Raw genomic sequence first — 5,000 nt, 5'->3', positions numbered from 1 at the left:
TCCCACGAGTACCATACTCCTTGAAATAAGAAAAAAACATGGCGGACTCAATGGGCCTTGATGTTTAGCTGCCCAAATAAATCGTGCGGGTTTCAGTCAATTAACATGGATACTTTTATAGCTCGTAGCCGCACAACTACGCACAACGTAATGATCGAAAATCCGCCAGACATATTTGTTATTCTAAATGATTAGCATCCAGTCTCTTGAGAAAAAAAGAAAAGAAAGTCTCAAAAGGAACAAATTCGTCCCCTTCCATATTTTGATCATAGGAAATTTGTTCTGTTTCTTTAAGCAGGAAATTCTCCTCGGTTTTTCCTTACAAAAGGAAAGCACCCCAGGTATTAGTTTGTCTCAAAAGTCCTGATATCAAATTTTTTATGTGGTCTCGCTTGCGCTCCTGGCCACTGCCATGAGAGAGTGAGGACTTTCCTGATGCTAACAGAATTGGTTGCTTGAAATTCACAGATTTCAAAATCTTGATATTTTTCTTCGGAAAACTGTAGTAATCCACTTAAGTTACAAATAAACTCGATAATCTGTTGGACTGAAAAGTCACTGTTTCAAAGGCTAACGTTCACCCTTTAGGCATCGCGTGACGTGGAACAATTTTCATCCCGCCAAAGCTGAAATTCATCCAATCAGATCGCTACGATAAGCATTGCGAATTTCCATAACAAAAACAAACGGTCGAAAAGCCTGTCGGTTGAAGGTGGGCCTTACAGTAGTTATTTTCTGCGTTTCGGTTAACTTGGTTGTCAGTTCCTAGTCGCTGAAATTGGCTAAATTTCATGACAGAGCCCCTTTATTTACTCATTGTTATATGCTCAACAAAATGTCACGTTTCTGATTGGTCAATAAGGAGCTTAAGATCTACGACGACGTTGACGAAAACGCCACAAAACAGTGATATCATTGGTTAAGAAAGCATAAATAATCGTGCTGCACGTGCGGCACGGACTTTAGCTCATATTTTTGCGGTTCTCTGCATGACAATAACGTGAAATTGGAAAGTTAAACGAGACTTACCTGTAAGTTGAAGTTTGACTTGAATTCTATCTCGTAAAGAGTAGTAACCGAAGGTGTCTGACATGAAGAACGAACCTATGGTCTGCCGAGAGTGACGTCACAATCACTGTTTCAAATCCTCCTCCTCATATTCGGTTACTACTCTTTATGAGATAGGACTCAAGTCACACTTCAACTTACAGGTAAGTCTCGTTTAACTTTCCAATTCTATCTCATAAACCGTAACCTCCGGTACTGACATGAAGCCTTCAAAGCTTGTGAGGACACTATGAAGAGCCCAAAACACCAAACATACTCCAAGTTTACAATGTCCTAATATATCCATTTTATTCTACAGCTTACGTCTAGACTACCAAATACTTCTAAACAAGCAATGAATAAAGTTACGTTATAGCTCCAAACGCTCCTAACAGTGTTAGCATTGCTAATATGACTACCGAGAAACACACACACACACACACACTCATATTGAAACTTTTACCGGTAACTATCGCTTATATCATGTCGTAGCAAAATATTGTTGCTAACGCTTATAACCCGGCTAGTATTAACGAGAGTTCCTTTAAACGCAAGTGCGAGTCTCCCATATTGCAGCCCTTGCAGCACATCCTAAATACCATAACATCTATTTGAGGGTGGCTTACTCCCAAGGTACCGTTTAAGAAACGATGAACAACTGAATGTTGGCCAACTAAGGTATTCTCAGCGCTAATCATAGGAGAGAAAGCTGATCTAGCAGTGATCAGTGCCGAATGACATAGAGGGGAACTCGGTATAGGGAAGTTATCTGTTTACAAATATTACTCTTGTTATTCAAATGTGCCAACCGCAGGAACAAAAGAGCCTTTGCTTCGACCGCCAACGAGACTCTGGTTGGCACATTAATGACCATAAGTGACGCGAACGATATCTTCCATATATAAGAATTCTAAAACAAGGGCTAGATCCGGGGAGCGTGGAGGGAACTCCCTCTGACTACAGAATACAGCCCATTTCAAAGGATAAACGCTGTAGTGTCCCTGAGTAGAAAGACACCTCGGGAACGTATTCAGAAAAGCGTCACTTCTGATAGAATACCCAGATAATGGGCCATGCAATCAGCTTGAGCTGGTTTTGCACTCTGTGCGTGCTACTAGCAGACGGGTGGACCAGCAGCTGGCCAGACAAAAGGCTGCTGAGCCATCATTGGTAGTACTCGAGTATACTAAGCCTGAGTGGCCAATGCTTGCACCACTAGGACGCCCTTGGCCTGGTCGGCCTCTTTCTTACCCAAACATTTGGGAATTAGAATTACTGTTCAGCGATTCCTGCTCCCGAAACTGCAAGAAACATTAGTTGCACAGGTAATGTCCCAGCCACTACTCGCATCAGTTTGAAAAATATAAACCACTAGTGGATGACCAATGTAACGAAACGCCTGGTGTACATTCTCAATCCACATTTGTAACTCAGTGCCTTAGCTGAGCAAAATTAGAGACACGAGGGCATCATAATTCCCTGTATTATGGGCCAAGGCTAGAAATTTATCCCGTCTTAAATAACGGTGATGTAATTTTCCAAATTGGACCCCTGGTAGTGATAAACAATACCTTTCTGATAACCTGAACAACAAAGGCAAATTCATTGTAAAATGGACTTTCATGGTATCCCTACACCTCTGATTCAACTCATAGTTAGCAGTCATAGCCAAAGCCAGACCATCTAAGCATGAAGTTAAAACTTCCTTAGGGGCTCGAGTTTAAAGCAACGAATCTGCAACTTCCGATTGGCTATAAATGGAGGCTAACAATGTGACTTGTGTGGATCAAAAACTTAACACAATAAGCTTAACCAGGGATTTTATTCCAGATACTACGTTCAGACATTGGTATGAATACCTTGCCATTCTTTGGTGTGCAGTAGCATTACATTATTGTCACAATTTGTTCCTGGTGGATTACCTACAGACATAATTTTATCGCAATCTCTGACATCATTGCCAATGACTTTAGGACCCTTGACAGCAGTGAGAAGAAACAACTGGCTGCTACGGTAGCGCACATCTGTCCCCTGAGAGTCAAATCGCTTGATAAGAGTACCTCCTTCTCTCGAACTGCGAGAGCATCAACATCTTCACAATAACAAGAGATGGACTGTTATCACAATTAACTTCGTCAGCCTGACAGGCATAACTGGTATCAAATTGATAGGCAGCGTCAGTCGACAAAACTGCCTTTAAGATGTTTTAAGACCGGCCAAAAAGCGGTTTGATTCCCCGAAGCCTGGTCAACAATCATAGAGGATAGCAGACCACTCTCTGGCTGGTCTTTAGGCTGTTAAGTGCCCGCAATGGAGTCACTTGCCTCGAACATGATCTAACAGAAGCTAAAAGCAGGCTACTGCAGGCTCTACTAACGTAGATGCAGACTTTGTCTTGAAAGTATCATTCAGATCATAAATGGCAACTTAACCTTGAGCTGTTTGATAGGCTTTGCCAGACATTTTCTCATTAAGCACTGATTTGGATACCACAGCTCTCACTGCTCAGCTACCAAGGTTTGCCTCATGGCAACCACATCCCAGGTCTGCTCTTATGGATGCCTTAGGAGTTCACAGGCAAATGAAAGGAAAAAACACTTACCTGAGACAGCGGGAAAAAAAGCAACATTTTTGACAGAACACGAAGCGATTAAAGACACGTCAAAACTCCCTTCAAGCAGTTACGGTTCAATGATTGTCACTCCCGGCAGACTAGGTTCGTTCTTCATGTCAGTACCGGAGGTTACGGTTTATGGGATAGAATCACGAAATTTGAGGTTATGTCGACAACGTGTGTATGCAACAGAGTATCATTCACTCTCTATTTTCAGTCAGAAACCGCTCGTATCAATTTACTCTTAGGATACTTCGCCCGCACTGTACGACGTAAACGAAATAGAATAATCGCGAAAGACTTCGCCGTCGCCGTCGTAGATCTTAAGGTCCTTAATAATGACGAATACAAACGTAGCTTATAAAGTGCAAAAGAGGTTATAGATTGCAATACGGAAGTTGCTATAGAAACGAAGTGATGGAGTGATTTTGTTGAGTTTAATTATAGTAAATAAAAAAAATTGTATGAACTTGGAAGTGCATTTCGTGATTTATGGTCACTCATGATGGTTTGAAAGTTCTCAAATTTGAGAACTGAACGCAAATAAAGAGTTACGTTTAGCTTGACTTTGAGAATAACGACAGTTGGAAGAAATATTTCTAGAGATAGTTTCTGCCATATAATAATTTTTTTATAAAGTTAAAATATGTTGCAGAGTCTTGAAAAAAATAGTGAACTCTCAAATCATTAAAGATTCATTTAAATATCTTATTGAATAGTACAAAAAAACTATAAATAAATGCATGGGATTTAGATAAAAAATGTTTTCGGGTAGGGAACAGATTAGGCCTTTCTGCGTTTTTGTGTTATATAAAATGAAGCTAAAAAATTATCCTTTAAATAACAAGAATACCTAACGCAGATCTATATACTTTTCTCGGGACAAGCAATTCCACCAAGACTCTTACGTAAGATGTCCCCTTTTTTTCAATTTCGAGTGACAAACCCGGAGAGTTTCAGAAATACTGTAGTTAAATTTAGTATCAGAAATTGTCGCAAAGCCAAGAATGTTGTAGAATTCAGGGAAATAAAGGCTTTTTTTGCCACAGAAACTGATGAGCTCATCAAGGCCAAAGGCACAGAACACATTCTCTACAATAGGCCAGAGAAAAACTGAAAATAATCATTCTTTCTTTTTTCTCTAACCTACTCGCTTACTAAATGAATAAAATAGAACAAAACGAAATTATGGCCGTATTTTTACGCTTTGTAAAAGGTTTATGACGAATACAGATAACACGAAGATCTTGTCTTCCCAACCCGCGGTTTATGCATCCTCGGATCTCCGAACTCACCTTTTTGCTGTGAGATGAAACCGCCTAACCAATCTTCAAGCTTA

At 40.3% G+C, this 5,000-nt stretch overlaps 1 protein-coding gene across 2 annotated transcripts in view; it reads right to left on the bottom strand.

Moving 5' to 3' along the window:
- LOC137998851 (uncharacterized protein C7orf57-like) overlaps positions 1 to 5,000 on the bottom strand; it is a 7,645-nt gene that overhangs the window by 2,569 nt on the left and 76 nt on the right. The window contains exon 1 of one of the 2 annotated variants that reach the window (XM_068844689.1): positions 4,957 to 5,000. This exon is cut by the window's right edge and continues 65 nt beyond it. The exons of the other annotated variant lie outside the window; for it this stretch is intronic. The gene's annotated coding sequence lies outside the window, so the exon portion shown is untranslated. The remainder of the gene's footprint in view (positions 1 to 4,956) is intronic. 2 annotated transcript variants of the gene reach the window in all.

Source organism: Montipora foliosa, chromosome 4 (assembly GCF_036669935.1).
Source record: "Montipora foliosa isolate CH-2021 chromosome 4, ASM3666993v2, whole genome shotgun sequence".
NCBI lineage: Eukaryota > Metazoa > Cnidaria > Anthozoa > Scleractinia > Acroporidae > Montipora > Montipora foliosa.
This window is presented reverse-complemented; position numbering and strand designations above follow the sequence as displayed.